Here is a 16,781-nt window from a genome sequence, read left to right as displayed (position 1 = left end):
TCTGTGGGCTCCATTTTATGCACATCCTTGGCAACTGTCTGGATTTGGCTCGGAGACTCTAGCATTTTCAATGAATTGCCAGGTCTCCAGGTCAACACCTGAAAACTCCAGGTGCAGATGAAAGTCCAGAAGAAAGTGGGTGGAGCAGCACAGGCCCTGCATGATAAGATAAAGAAGAGCAGGAGCATTGGCCCCCAGCCACAGGAGGAAAAAATGGACAGCACTGGCCCCTCTGAGCAGGCGCAGGAAGAGCAGTAGCATTCGATCTGCACAGGGAAAATTAAACAAGGACAGTGTTGGGCTTGACTCTGCAGGAGAAGGAAGAAGAGAATTGGTCCCATGGGCCAGGGAAAAGAGAAGGCTAATGAGGATTGAGTTTAGGAGAGGGAATGTACATGGGGAAGAGGGAGAGGAGTGTGCATGTATGTGAATGAGGAGTGAGTGAACATGTGGGTGTGTTAGTGTGAGAGGCAGAGAAAGTGTGTACATGCTGCTACCTTGCAACAATCTCAGTGTGACCGGAAATCAAAAGTTCCAAGGTGTATTTATGCAGGAACTCTGTCAGAGGTGGAGATCAACCTGGGATGAGCACTGGGAGTAATCCCCAGCTGAGACCAGGTGCTGGGGCCTCTGTAGCTTCAGGATTCACATCCATTTTGTCTGTGGACCTTATGGAGGGACCTCACAACTTATGTGCAGTGGAGTTGTTTTGGCTGCTGTGGGAAGAGTGTACCCAGCCAAGAGGCAGGGCAGGGGCATAAGGTGACTGCTGAAATTGGTGGTGCATCAGAAAATTTGCTGCTGCCTTGTGACTGACCTAAGCTGCCTCCCCAGCCTGACATCAACAAAGGCCAGGCTTGAAATGTCTCCTTTGATATGCTAAACTGTGCGACATTGAGCCAGCCTTCAATGACTTCAGGCTGGGAGAGTAGTTTAGGGTGTCCGCATTCCAGAACAGGAGCAGAGCTTTACTTTATTGGTAACCAGTGCTGGCAGAAACAACTCAAGGCAATCTGCTGCCTAAGGTGAGGAATGGGATGGCAATCCCCACCCCTGCCAGCCTTGCTAAGGTACCCAAAAGGAATACATTATCCAAGAGAGAGGCTCTCACCAATTCACCATATAAAAAAAAATTCAAATTTCCTAGCGTGTAGCAGATGGACTCAAAACAAATAGGTATAGTGTGCTCGTGCTAGCAGTTGGAGACTGATCTGACGTCAGCACGGGTACATATACCCCCACAGGAAGTGCCGCAAATCAGTAATTTCCGTCTCCAAAGCAGTTTGGAGCTACCTCACGCTCGCCGAGCGTGTTTCCAAATTCTAACGACTAAATTCCTAGGAGAAACCTATTGAAGTCAAGCCCCGCACTCCTGCGGTGATGCCTGGCGGTCACTCACCCAGTTGAGTTTCCCAAGCGGACTTCCGTGGTCCCTGGGAGGTAAGAGCCTCGGTCTGGTGGCCGGTTCGCGGCAGGGACCTAGCCCCCGAGTGTGAAGGGCTCGGGCGCAGCTTGGCCCCCGAGCGAGACGAGTTCGGGCGCGGCCTGGAGGCAGCCTCGGTCCCGGCGTGGACTTGGCCCCCGAGCGAGACGGGTTCGGGAGCGGCCTAGAGGCAGCGGGCGCACTTCCTTATGCAATGCGGTTGAAGGTACTCTCCCCCCACAGCCGGAGACCGCCCGGGTCGCAGCCGGGAACCGCCGAAGACAAGGTAAGGCGTATATCTTTACTTGGTCTCCGAGGAAGTGTGGATTCGCTGGGCCTGCCTACGAGGCGGCACGCCAAGGAGGTCGCCATTTTTTGCCTGCCTACTCATCTTCGCCGATGAGCGCACGTTGCTAAGCTAAGCGCCCGCGATAGGCGCATGTTGTTAGCGCCCGCGATAGGCACATGTTGTTAGCACCCACGATAGGCGCATGTTGTTCGCACTTTGTAAGCCGCCCGCGTATAGGCGCACGTTTATAAGCCGCCCGTATATAGCCGCACATTGATAAGACGCCCGTGGATAGGCGCACATCTATAAAACGCCCGTTCTAGGCGCATGCTGTTAGCGCACTTGTTGAGCACACATCATTGGGCGATACCGAATTTCAGGCGAATGGAGCATAAGAGAGCCCATGCGGCCGCAGAGCCGGCACCTCCAGAATCTGGCATGAAAGCTCTAAGCCTCTGCTCAGCATGCCAACCTCAGAGCCACACAGAGCGAGGAAGCAGACTCACTATGTGCCCAATGTGAGGAGGCCATGGGAGTCCCAGGACAGGACCGGCCCCAGCCCAGCGGTTCCTCAGGGAGCACACCGGACTTAGCGGGCCGCGGCGAACAACCAGGAACCTGAGAGACCTGGTGCCCCTACGGGTGGAATTATTCAAAGGGATTCACGCCTTTGTCCAGATGCAGTCTGCTCCTCGAATGGGTCTTTCCGTTCCGGTTGATCCGGTCCCTGGACCCTCGAGACCTAGGCGCAGCCACTCACCACCTGACAGCCCCGCTTATGGGGATTCGGATTGCTCCCAGGACAGTGAGGAGCCCCCCGAGGAGGGTGAACTTCCCTCGGAGATAGAGCCATATTGGACCATGAGGCGCTTCTTTCAGAAAGAGAATCTTTCAGGCCTGGTCTCGCAATGCCTATCGGAGCTGGCCATTCCGGGCCAGGATACCCCAGGGGACCCTAAAATGAACCCCCTGTTAGAGGGCCTGCGCCAACCGGCTCACCATTTTCCCCTCCTACAGGCAGCACAGCAGCTAATCGATCTGGAATGGAAGGCACCGGAGGCCTCATTTAGAGGGGGGTCGGGCCTTGGCAGGCATGTACCCTCTGGATCCGGCGTCCAAGGAGCTGTTGGCGTGCCCCAGGGTAGACGCCATAGTTAACGCAATAGTGAAGCACACCACCATTCCGGTTGAGGGGGGAGCGGCCCTCAAGGATTCGCATAACCGACGCATGGACACCATTCTGAAACAAGCTTTTGAGGTAGCAGCCATGTCCCTATGAATCGCGACCTGCTGCACCGGGGTGATACGCTCCTGTTTATCACAGGCGAGAAACAACACCCAGGGAGCAGACATGGAATCAGCTCTCGCATTTCTCACTGACGCAGCCTCCGACCTCGTCCGTACGGCAGCCAAGGGAGTCTCCTCTTCAGTGGCAGCCAGGAGGCAGCTTTGGCTACGTCATTGGGCGGCCGACTCGTCCTCCAAGACACGACTCACAAGAATGCCCTTTAAGGGTTCCTTACTGTTCGGCAGCGATCTCGAGAGCTGGGCTACTAAATGGGGTGCCTCCCCATTACCCCGTCTACCAGAAGACAGGGCGAGGAGGAGCCAGAGTTCTTTTTCTAGACCATCTAGAGGTAGAAATTCGCAGCGCTTCAACCCTTACAGGACTCGCTATCGAGCACCTCGTTCCCAGGCCAGGAACCAGTCCTTTCGGACTAAGCATAACAAGAAGAGAACCGGCTCGGGTTCCGGCCCCGGCCGCAACCCACAATGACAATCAGCCGACCCATCAGGGGGTAGCAGCCATAGGGGGCAGGCTAACCCTCTTCTACCGCAGGTGGGTCGAGATTACTTCGAACCAGTGGGTCCTCGCCATCATCCGAGAAGGATATTACCTGGATTTCTTTCGGCTTCCGCCGAACAAGTTTGTGGAATCTCCTTGTTCACCGCTCAAGGTAGCGGCACTAGAAGTGACCTTACAGAGGCTCCTGGCCCTAAAAGCCATAATTCCAGTACCTGCGGGAGAGGTAAATTCTGGGCATTATTCCATTTATTTCATAGTACCCAAGAAGGAGGGCACTTTCAGGCCCATCCTGGACCTCAAGTCAGTCAACCGACACCTACGGGTCCCCAGCTTTCGCATGGAAACTCTACGGTCGGTCAAGAATTCAGTACAGCTAGGGGAGTTTCTCACCTCCCTAGATCTGTCGGAAGCATACCTGCATATCCCAATCCATCGGGATCACCAGCGCTATTTACGATTCAAAGTCCTGAATCAGCACTTCCAGTTCCGAGCTTTGCCCTTCGGGTTAGCCACCGCACCGCGGATCTTTACCAAGGTAATAGTAGTAGTGGCGGCGGCACTCAGGAAGGAAGGTATTCTCGTCCATCCCTACCTGGACGATTGGCTGATCAGGGCAAAGTCACCGGAGAGCCACCGGGCAACCAACAGAGTTATAGCTCTTCTGGAAAGCCTCGGATTGGTAGTCAACGTAAACAAGAGCTCCCTACAGCCATCCCAGTCGCTGGAATACCTAGGGGTCCAATTCGACACCCGAGAAGACAAGGTCAGCCTGACCTCCAAGAGAAAGTCAAAACTCCGGAATCATCTGCAGGCCCTGCTGAGCGCCAGCCGGCCCACAGCTCGAGATTACCTACAGGTCCTCGGCCTCATGGCGTCCACTCTGGAGGTGGTGCCATGGGCGCAGGCTCATATGAGACCGTTGCAACGCGCCCTTCTATCTCGATGGAGCCCACGATCACAGAACTACACCGTACGCCTACCTCTACCGGCCAGAGTGCGGTATCTGCTACGGTGGTGGTTGCAGCCCGGCCACATGGGCCGGGGGTCAAGAATGTCCTCCCCAACCTGGATTCTGCTCACCACAGATGCCAGTCTGAACGGATGAGGAGCTCACCACCCAAGGGCGGTGGACCAGAGAAGAGTCGAGGTGGAACATCAACCGACTAGAGACACGGGCAGTCAGGCTAGCGTGCCTGCGATTTGCCCACAGACTTCGCGACAGAGCGGTCAGAGTGATGTCAGACAATGCCACCATGGTGGCATACATCAATCGTCAGGGCGGAACCAGAAGCCAACAGGTGTCCCTGGAAATAACTCCCCTGATGATTTGGGCAGAAGCAAATCTCCAGGACATCTCCGCCGTCCACATTGCCGGGAAGGACAACACGACGGCAGACTTCCTCAGCAGAGAAAGCCTAAACCCGGGGGAGTGGCCGCTGTCACCCACAGCCTTTCAGATAATTGTGGATCAATGGGGGACGCCAGCCATGGACCTCTTAGTGGACAGGTCCAACGCTCAAGTACCCAGATATTTCAGCCGCAGGCGGGATCCTCTGGCTCAGGGGATCGATGCCCTGGTACAGCCATGGCCTCAGGGGATACTGATATACGCCTTTCCTCCATGGCCCCTGCTGGGCGCCATTGTACACAGGATTCAGCGATACAGAGGCCTAGTTCTTCTAGTGGCCCTGGACTGGCCAAGAAGACCCTGGTACGCAGACATGAGAAGACTACTGGCAGGGAACCCTCTACGCCTGCCTCCCTACAGGGACCTGCTGCGGCAAGGTCCCATCCTCCACGAGGATCCGGCTCAATTCTCTCTTACGGTCTGGCCATTGAGAGGGCTCGACTGAAGAAAAGGGGATACTTGGAACCGGTTATAGATACACTCCTCCGAGCACGCAAGTTCTCCACATCCCTAACATATATCAGGATCTGGAGAGTCTTTGAAGCCTAGTGTGACTCTCACGGCACCAATTCACATGCCGCTAAGATTCCTATCATTTTGGACTTCCTACAAGATGGACTTCAGAAGGGTCTGTCCCTCAGCTCCATCAAGGTTCAGGTAGCAGCGCTGTCTTGCTACGGTACCAGGAGTGACGGCAACACCATTGCCAACCACCTGGATGTCTCACATTTCCTGAAAGGAGTCAAACACATTCGCCCGCCACTGCAGTGGCCAGTGCCCTTGTGGAATCTCAACCTAGTGTTGGAATTTTTGGCGGGATCAGCCTTCAGGCCCCTTCAAGGCCTGTCCCTCCGTTTGTTAACCTTGAAGATGGTGTTCCTGCTGGCTGTGTGTTCAGCACGCCGCATCTCAGAGCTACAGGCACTGTCCTGTCGTGATCCATTTCTCAGAATCACTCCAGAGGCTATCCATCTTCGCACAGTGCCATCCTTTTTACCCAAGGTGGTCTCACACTTTCACCTCAACCAAACCATATCCTTGCCTACCACGGAAGGTTTGAAGAAGTCGAAGGAAGGTCGAATGCTACACCATCTCGACATCGGCAGACTGCTGTCCAGATACCTGGAAATGTCAGAAGCAGTACGAAAGACGGACCACCTGTTCGTCCTGCACAGCGGAAAGAAGCAAGGGGAAGCGGCCTCACTGCTAACCATAGCCCGCTGGATTAAAGAAGTTATCAAGGCAGCCTACGTGGAGGCGGGAAAACCACCGCCTCTACAGGTCAAGGCTCATTCTACCCGAGCACAATCAGCCTCTTGGGCAGAAGCTAAGCTGCTGTCACCTGCAGAGATATGTAAAGCAGCGACGTGGTCCTCCCTCCATACCTTCTCCAGATTCTACCGTCTGGACGTCCAGGCCAGGGAGGACACAGCATTTGCGAGGGCAATCCTAAACGGTCCTCGGGCAGCCTCCCGCCCAGTCCGGGAGTAGCTTTTGTACATCCCATTTGTTTTGAGTCCATCTGCTACATGCTAGGAAATGTAGAGATTACTTACCTGATAATCTCGTTTTCCTTAGTGTATTCAGATGGACTCAGCATCCCGCCCGGCTGCCGGCATACATGGGGATTCACCGACTCACGGTAAGCCATGTTTGCTTATAATAGGCCATCCACCCTCCCGGGTGTCGACGCCTTCCGGTTGTGATCACTGGCGGTCTTCAGCCACTATCAATCGGTCAGGGTAATCCTGTTCATTTAATTGATCGGTCAGCTACAGCTTTTGCAAGGAAGATTACTGATTTGCGGCACTTCCTGTGGGAGTATATGTACCCGTGCTGACATCAGATCCGTCTCCAACTGCTAGCACGAGCACACTATACCCATTTGTTTTGAGTCCATCTGCATACACTAAGGAAAATGAGATTATCAGGTAAGTAATCTCTACATTCTAGTGTCACCTCAGTAACAGACATACAAATACCGGGCCGGATTTTCAAAAGGTTACGTGCAACGGGCCTATTTTCAAAAGGCCTGGTGGAGCGAGTAAAGCCCCGGGACACGTGTAAGTCCCAGGGCTTTACTAAAGGGGTGGTCCGGGGGCATGGGTGGGGCAGGCCAGAGGCCTGCAACACAGCGGCCATTGCCGCTGTGTTGAGGGATCGCGTGCTGGCAGTCGGCTGGCATGCGCAACTTGTGCCTGCACGGAGGCAGGTGCAAAAGGTAGGATAAAACTTGGGGGGAAGGTTAGAGGAAGGGATGGGAAGGTCAGGCTAGGGGGAAGGGAATGGGGGAAGGCAGTGTGGCTCGGCATGCGCAAGATGCACAAGAATATACCTACTGGTCAGTTCTTGAGACTGCGCCGGCTGTGCTCCACTAAGGCTGAGTACGTTAACCAAGCTAAGCAGATGATGCAGTGGTTCTGTGAGAGAGGGTACCCGTTGAAAGTATTAAAGAAGGCTTTTAAATGGGCTTTGTATATTAATAGGGATTTACTTTTTCTGCCACAGGACCGTTCCTCAGCAACTTCAATTAACTGTATTCTACCTTTTTCAACACTTAGTAGCACAGTTACGAACGTCATTAGGAAACATTGGACTGCACTGTCACTTGAGGAGTTTTTTCATAGCCCACTCCGGTTTACCTACCAGAGAGGGAGAAATCTCCGAGATGTTTTAGTACACTCAGGTTATAATTTTCAGAATGTCTCTCCAAGCATGGGTAAACACAGACCTTGTGGTCATTGTTCTGTATGTTCACACACTTCTACACTATCATCCTTTGTCAATCCGACCACAAAGAAAACTTACTCATTATACAGTAAATCGGACTGTGCCTCATCAGGGTTGTATATGTAATCAGCTTTCCCTGTAATAAACTGTATGTGGGAAAAACCTCTCGCATGGTTAAAACTCGCATTATAGAACATTGTTCCTGTTATGGGAGTCTCAGTTTAGTGGACCCTTGGGCCGACCTGCAGGAGACTGGGAAAAGATGGTCACTGTCTCTAGTATATGGCAGGCCGATATTCAGGCTGGATGTAGAGGTGCTCTTCACCCTGGAAGCTGGTACTCCCCCGGGAGGAGCCCGTAGGAGCCCAACCCCTGGGACTTAGGTGGGTTCACCCTTGGAAACCGAAGCCCCCCCGGGAGGAGCCCGTAGGGGCCTGGCCGCTGGGACTTAGGCGGTAGTGGATCAGGACTGGGAACTGGAACCAGACTAGGACAGTAGGTCAGTACTGTAACAGGGCTCGGGTTCTGGAACCAGGCAGGAACTGTAGCAAGGTTCGGGTACTGGAACCAGGCAGGTACTGTAGCAGGCAAGTAGGAATGGAGCGATAGCGAGGCAGGTCGCTCCGGGGCACAGCGCAACAGGGATCCGGTAGGTAAGCCCGTTGCAAGGCAAAGTCTGGGTGGCCGCGGCCGGCTTATCAAGGCCGCGGCGCCTGACGTCAGGAATTGGGCGGAGTCACCACTGGCGGGAAATGGCCTAGAAAAGTGCCCAAGTGGTGCGCGCGCGCCTAGAGACAGGGCATCCATGGAAGGCTTCCCGGTGGTGTGGCCCTCGCAGGGACGCCGCCGAACAGGCCAGGAACTAGGCCAACAAAAGCGGGAACAGGTCCAGGAACACTGAGGTAAGGGTCTGGTCGCGGCGCTCGCGGCCAGAACAGCAACAGTTCCAACATTAAAAATCATCGGGAAAATGCACCGCTTGTTGAACATTGGACTCAGTTATCTCACTCGATAACAGATTTAAAGTTTTTTGTACTTGATGTGATCACGCCTCCCTTGCAAGGTGGGAATTATTCTGATATTCTGATACGAAAAGAATAGAGGTGGATTTACATTTTGGACACTGTTGCTCCAAAGGGTCTAATATGGAACTTGAATGGAGTAATTTCACCTGAATAGAAGGGCTCCACTTTTGATTGGATGAGATGTCTGCCTCTCTGGTGCGTTTTTTCGCGCCAAAACGTTCTCAGCGTTTAAATCCCTCTATGCTGTAAATTATACGCGCTCCCTGTGAAGTAATACAGCTTGGAACACCAGTATGTGTATTATGCATTACAATGCTCTAATGTTAAGAATTTTTCCTTGGCTGGCCTTTGTTTGTATTTACAGATTGGTGTGATTAAAAATTGTCCCTCTCGATGCAGCCTGCTTGGCGAAACACAGGGTCCGTATCGGGGGACCCGTTAAAAAGTGTCATTCTATATACAGTGGAGTTGCCATATATGAATTACTGGATGTGAATTCAAAACTAACCAGCTGGAAACTTTTCTGCGCTTGTTGTATATGTACTAAAACAAACACCAACATGAATATTAAAATAAGTTAATGATAAAAATAACTGAGAAAATAAAAATAATAAAAATAAAGTTACAAAATACGTCACTACTGGAAGACAGAAGGAGAGAAGAGAAAGGAGTAGATATGGTACACATAAGTCCAGAAAGACTTGTAGGAAGAGATGATGTTTTAGAGCTTTTTGAAGTCCTTTTTTATTGGCAGTTAGTCTTAGGTCTGGAGCAAGAGTGTTCCAATGCATGGGACCTGCAATTGAAACTTCCCCTCCTAAGGAAGCACATGGCACAGCAAAGGACAACATTGCAAGAGCCAGGACTCCTCTGTCCACAGAAAAACAGTTTGCATGCTAGTGAGATCAAAGGGCAGTGCCTCTGTGGCAGGGTACTTGGCCCCCAACTCCCTCAGCCATGGACATGGCAACAGGGTGAAATACACAATCGCCAGCTGATGGACTGAAACTCTCCTCACAGAGGAGGGTTCCACAGGCAAGAATGACTAACAATAGCGATCCTTAAGGAAGACCCTCACCGAGTCCAGCAGATTCCAAAGTGACTCCCGAACAGGGGGAAACCTGGAGGGCCACTGGGGAGCAATACTGGCCAGGCTCCCTCATGGATAGACCTGCTGCATCTTAGAGCACCCAAGGGAGAATGGTATTCGACTATTCTTGGGGCTGGTGCCAATCAGAGCAGTGCCATCCCTTGTCCGAGAATGGAAAACGAGGGCCACTCCTCGAAGGGGTGCATAGTCTGGCATCAAAGGGGGAACTCAAAAGAGTTGCCCTGGAACTCAGTCAAGTCTCCCAGAGGGGAGAGGGATGCAACTGAATTGGGGTCTAGCAACCCCCCAAAGGAGAGTGGAGGCACAATCACTGATTGCTGAGGCGCCGACACAACCAACCTATCACAGGCAGCCAGTCTCGGATACGGGAGGTCGCCATTGCAATCCCCAGAAGGGCCCCAGCTGAAGACGGTCCAAAGACCGTCGATGCTGCTCCCTGGACCTACCCTCCAAGGAGACGCGCTGATTCAGAGGCTCGGGGCTCTGGATCAGAGAGAAAGCATGTATCAGGGACAGAGCCCCAAGACTGTTCTACAAGAATATGGTAGAGGGTGAAAGACATATGCCTCTGCTGAGAAAGAAGAGGATGCTGAAGCCACTCTTGCGATGTCCACTCACCTCAGAATCCGACCAGGAATGCAGTCTTGGGCCAGCCCTGCGGAACACAACTTCTTGTGACTGCCCGGAGGGAATAATCCACACACACACCAACGCCCAGGTAACAGAGGGCAACTGGAAGCCCTCAGCTGCGAAATCAGGCTGGGCGAACTCATGCCATGGTAACCCATCCACGGATGGTGGCCCACCCATGATCCCGAGGGTCAAGCTTGTGGGAGAAATGCCACACCCCAGCGACAACCGAGATCCACGTGCCTGAGTCTGTGGCTACATGCCACCCCATGACCAAGCACACAGTGTGTACTGACACCTCCCCTGCCAGTGCTCCTCAGCACTATGTGGTATGGACAGATGCAGAGGCTGAGACCATGCCGAAAGATGGCAGAACTCTAGTGTAGCTGAGGACTGCACAGCCAGGGAGAATGCCACCTGGCAGCGACCAAGGCCCTTGGAACAGATGCCTAATGTATCCCAACTGCGCAAGTTGTGCATCAATGCCACAATAACTGTAGCTCAGTGGAGAGGACAGTGTGACTATGGTGTACCCAGCACCACTGGTGCTCTGGGTAAGGCATTGTGGAGGGTGGCAGTCTATGGCGTTGCCCTCTTCAGTGCCGAACGTTCCAGGAGGCGGGCAATCGAAACTGCGATGGAACCGGCTCACCTGCGAGACCCACAGGGAAGGACTGTAGCAAAGTCCCTGGTGAGCACAGGTACTTATAGAGGACTGCGGACATGACCTGTGATATATAAGCAGTTTGCTGGTAAATAGCATCATTCCTGGCTCCACACGTGCCCACAAACTTCGATCACCCAGGGGCCCCAGACACCTGAAGGTATGGACCAAAGAAGCTGTGGGCATCTGCAGGGAGAGGCCCTGTAGCCCCCCGATAGGTCATCGATATAAAAAAGAACCGATGACCGCTAGTGCTGACAGCAATTTCCCTCGGCTCACTGATTTGTCAGGTGGTGTCGATGCTGCAAACTCGATGGCCTCGCAAGCATTACGGTTGATGAGAGCCTCGCTAGCACTCATTAATACTGATGGTGTGCGCATCTTGGTGGGGCCTCCACCACTGGGATCATTGGCTGAAGGGGCAGTTCTGCGTTTATGAGTGCTCTGAAGTGGACACCGCCCAGGAGCCCTGAGGGCACTGGGCCACTGCGTACAGATGCACCAGCACACCCAGGGTACTTTGAGTAAATGGCAACCCCTGCGCTCGATCTGTAAGAGGCCAAGAACCCCTGCCTCCCACCGAGGGCTGCAGGGTCTTGCGGCGGCTTCAGTGGTGACAAGGGTGCTCAATGGCGATTCCAGTGCCTGGTCAGTGGGGCTCGACATAGTTGAGGAGGTAATGAGAGGCATCGGTGGGAATTTATATTCAGACAACAACCAACAAGGACTGAATTGCACAGGCTAGGTAAACAAATAAGAGTGAGTGTAGCTTGCTTATTGCGGCGGTTACTACCCTGAATCAATTAAGCCTGATACTTCACTTGGAATACATATCCAGCGCAGCTCACTGCTTCAATGGCAGGGGGAATGAAGAAAAGAGGATTTATATCCAGACAACAACCAACAAGGACTGAATTGCACAGGCTGGATAAACAAATAAGAGTGGGAGTAGCTTGCTTATTGCGGCGGTTACTACCCCTAACCAATTACGTTAGATACTTTACTTCGATTCGGCTCCAGCACTGCTCTCTGCATCAATGGCAGGGGGGGAAGGAAATTGGAACCAAAAAGTTACCAATAAGGGCCAAGAGTAACAGATAAGTATGAGAAAAATAAGTGTGAAAGCTTGCTGGGCAGACTGGCTGGGTCATTTGGTCTTCTTCTGTCATCATTTCTATGTTTCTGTGGTGGTCCCACACCTTGATGGCCTTGAGGGCTTTAATGGTATTGTGATGTTATGCTGCCCCAATGGCATTGAGGTCATGATGGCACCAAGGTCATACACCTCGACAACCTAGAGAGGCTGACAGCATCGAGGGCTTGCCACCGCTTCGACCTCGCCAGCCCCTAGAGCGGCCATGCACACCTTTATGGATCAAGGGCATTGATGGCATTGAGAGCACCACGGTCACCACAGCACTAAGTACAGCGAAGGTACTGAGGCAATGAGAGCAGAGAGGGTACTGAGGCATCGAGTGAACAGACTGTGACAAGTACCCCGAGGGCACCGTGACCTCGAGTGCATCCACGGCACCAAGGTATTGAATGCAGCGAAGCATCAAGTACACCAAGGGAACCGTGCTGAGTGCACCGAAGGCAGCGTGCCATCGAGGGTGCTGTGACATCGAGGGCACCGAAGGCAGCGTGCCATCGAGGGCACTGTGTCATCGACTGCGTCGCATCACGGCACCAAGGGCACCTCAGCACCGAGGGATTGAGACCTCAATGCCCAAACTGGTGCAGCAAGACTCTAGTTCCACTGATGCCAATGGTACCGAAGGTCACTCTGGCATCGTGAGTGGTCATGCACCTCCATGCAACGAGGGTGACCCTGGATCTTGACAGCATCAAGGGGTTGCCGAAGATTGGCCTCATCCCCGATGAGGTCCCAATATCGATGGGTCGGATCAACGGTGCACTGGTCACAGCTGTACACGGGCAACCGTTCATGGGCATGGCACTGAAGTGTGGCAGCAAGCTGCTAGCCCAGGCTCCGCTCACCCTCTCTCCCAGGGAGATTGCATTGCCAAGGCTGGTAAGTGGGAGGGGAGGTAACATCATCCAGGGCTCCCGCCCGTGGAGACTAGTTTCTCGAGACAAGGGAAGGATGAGCTCTCCTCCCCACAGGAACAGCATGGTATTCAATCCTTTCATTGTCTGAATCCACTGAGGCCGAGTGATCAGTGAACCGTCATGGATCTCCAGCCCAGATAGAACTCAGGCGAGTCCCCAGGCTCAACGGCCTACACGGATCATCGATGGACTGCATAGTCCAATCCTGTCAGCACTGTGGGAAAAAAAGAAACAGAGTAAAGAGAGAACACAAATACAAAAATCTGCAGGAGCAGTTCTTTTTTGACTCTGTCAGGCTACAGAGGGGAGAACCCATCATGTAGTCGGCAGACAGTTGGAAAAAAAATAAACTGCAAGAAAGAAAAGCTGCCGCTCTAGAAAAAAATCACTTACAAAACCGTAAGACAGCAAAGTTGAATACCGTGAAAAACATTTTCTAATTAAAAAAAAAAAGAGCATGAGCTCCACAACCAAGAGATGTTAGCTCCGTGAAAAAGAAGAGACTGGGGGACTCTGTCTAGGGGGCAGGATGATGACTACAGCTGCACATGCTCAGTAGGACATGCTGAAAGCTCTAGACTCTTTGAGATGAAAGTTCCTAAGATGATGTCACCCATGTGTGAGGACTACCATCCTGCTTATCCTAGGAGAATGTCAAATCTGCTGATAAATTCAGCCAATAAAAAACACGTATAAAAATGTTTAAAATATTACCAAACACTAATAAAATATTTCAAAACAGCAGATACATCACATCCAATAATTAAAAGTAACAAGGCTAAAAAAAAAAATCTCCCACTCTCCATACCTGGGAACTTTAGATTATCAGTCCTCCTGAGATTGTCATATATTGGAGCACACATACACACAAAAATACCGTTCTCATATATATGCATACACACACGCACATACAAACATCTTTCTCATATATATGCACTAGCCGTTAAGCCCGTAACAACGGGCTACATTTAAAAAAATTTTTTCGGTCCATTTCCTTCCCACTCCCTCCCCCTCATTCTCCCTCCCTCCCCCCACTCTCTCCTCCCTCTATTCTCCCTCCCTCTCACCTTCCCTCTCACCCTCCCCCCTCACTCTCTCCTCCCTCTCCCTCCCCCCTCCCCTCACTCTCCTCCCTCCCCCCCTCCCTCACTCTCTCCTCCCTTCAGCTCACTCTCTCCTCCCTCCCCTCACTCACTCCCCCTCTCTCATTCCCCTCCCCTTTCAGCTCATCTACAACCGATAACGGGGGCTGTCCCTCACGCATGCCGCCGCTACTGCTCCTCCCGCTCCTGCTCGTTGTCGCTGCTGCTGCTACTGCTCCTTCCGCTCCTGCTTGTCGTCGCCGCTGCTGCTCCTGCTCCTAGCGACCCAGTGCCATTTTTTTTTCGGGCACTCTGGCCGACGTGCTCACCCGCGCATGCACGGTAGATCTGCTCTCTACTGCGCATTTGCGGCACGTCGGTCAGGGCTCCCTTATCTAGTAGATACACACGTGCACACCCACCCACTCTTCTCATATATACACATACACACACAGACACCCTCCACCCTCTCATAGACACTCCCACTCTCCCTCTCATAAAGATATCCATATCCACCTTCCTTCTCACACACCCACCCTTTCATATACACATACATGTCCTCATCCTCTCATATGCATGCACACACCCTCATACATACAAACAGGCTGATCCAATACAGCGAGCTCAGCTGAACGTACTGTTTAACCCGTGATTGGACGTGGATTTTGGATGCACATCCACAACCCCTTATACCATAAGGTGATTAGTGGGTCCAAAACGCGCGTCCACCCCCTCCCCCTCAAAACTAATAGCGCTCATCACATGCAAATGCAGATCCAAAAAAGAAAATGTGGGCCCGATCTGCACATTTTACGCTCAGAAATTAAAGCCTGCCTAGAGCAGTTGTTAATTTCTGAGCAGCCCAATAAAGTATTTTCTGCTTTTCTGTACATCCTCCGACTTAACATTGTGGTGATATTAAGGGTGAGGAACTAAAAGGTTAAAAAAAAAAAAAAAAAAGTATGCCAGCGGTCAGCTTAGGAAAAGGAATGCTCAATTAACGAGCGTTCATTTTCCTAACCCGGGGCTGTGCACAGGTTAGGAAAACAGACAATCGTAAAATTGAGCGTTTGTTTTCCTAACCCCTGACAGCCACCTCTCCTGGGCACCCACTGTCAAGGAGGCGCTAGGGGTGCACATTTGTCCCTAGCACTTCCTTGCCGGCGTGACCCCTTATTTAAATATTCTATTGCGTGCGCAAGAGAGGTGGCAGGGTACGTGTTAGAAAAGCGGGTTCTCAACACCGAATGCCCGTTTCTGGGGTGACTTTATTGGATTGGCCTGAATGTCTGTCTCACACACAGGCACTTACTCTCACAGGGCAAATCTCTTTTAAACACAAATTTTGGACCATTTTTCTGGCTGCACAGCAAGGTCTCTTCTGCTGTTGGCTGTGGGGAAAATTCTTGTGGCACCTCTGACCCTTTCCTGTTGCAGGCTGTGGGGGAAACGCTGGTGGCACCACAGTGACTCTTCTTTGGCCTCTGGACAGTGGTGTACACACACACACACACACACTCTCTCTCTGCCGTAGTTTCTTCCTTCAGCAGGGTCTCTTCATTTTTCTTGAGGCTGGGTGTGAGCTGGTACAGCTCTCCTTCCTGCGTGTGTGTGCGTGTGTGTGTGTGGTTGCTGCTCCTCATGCAAATGCTAATGTTGCCTCTTCGTGTGACCTGGGCCATGCGCTGATCTTCCTGCTGCGGCAAGCTGCGACTGCCTGATATTTCCCCACCCGTGCCAAACCTCCCCTTCCTCCTCTGGGCTGCATGGGTGAGAAGAAAAGGCTATGCAGTATACTAGACCTGCTTTACTATGTATGGCCTGGAGGCCTCCCTCCTCTTCCGCTATGAGCGGGATGGGTTCCCAGCCAACCCCCCACTCCTGACTCTCAGCTGGGGCAGATAGCACCCCCCCCCCCCCCTTTGTACGCCACTGCTACTTGATCCTTTTGCTGGTGGCGAGTGCATGGGAATTCCACCACCACATCGCAGTTCTGCCCCGATGGGACTTTCCTTTTGCTGCCAGGGAGCTGCCAGGGAGTAGTAACCCTGGCAGCATATCACAATTCCGTGCCACTGCCAGAACTTTCTTTTGCTGGCGGGAAGTGGAAACCCCACCCCCATGTGGTTGCTCCATGCCACCTGCACCTGCTGCCAGTTTGCCTGAATGAAGAGTGAGACAGCTGTGGCAGAAAGGTTTCAGGGGGCAATTTTGCCACCTTAAAATCTTGCTGCCTGAAGCAGCTGCCTTGGTATAGAACCACCCCGATCCTGCCTCTAGGTTGAATGCTATCCTTCTGCGTGTGGCTGCCTTTTGGACCCAGCACGTGCTGCTGCTACTGCTTCTTTCGGCCTCCGGGACAGGACTGCCGTTAGTCAGCTTTGCCAAAGAGCTCGTTCTGGGGCTGGGGTGGGGGGCCCTGGGCGATTACACCAACCCTTCCCTAACACTAATGTAGGCTTCCCCTGCCCGGCAACAAAAGGGTTCTTTGGGACTTGGGCCGGCTCGAACTGCTAGTTGTAGTTTGCCAAGTAAAACG

This window comes from Rhinatrema bivittatum, chromosome 7 (assembly GCF_901001135.1).
Source record: "Rhinatrema bivittatum chromosome 7, aRhiBiv1.1, whole genome shotgun sequence".
Taxonomy (NCBI): Eukaryota; Metazoa; Chordata; class Amphibia; order Gymnophiona; family Rhinatrematidae; genus Rhinatrema; species Rhinatrema bivittatum.
This window is presented reverse-complemented; position numbering follows the sequence as displayed.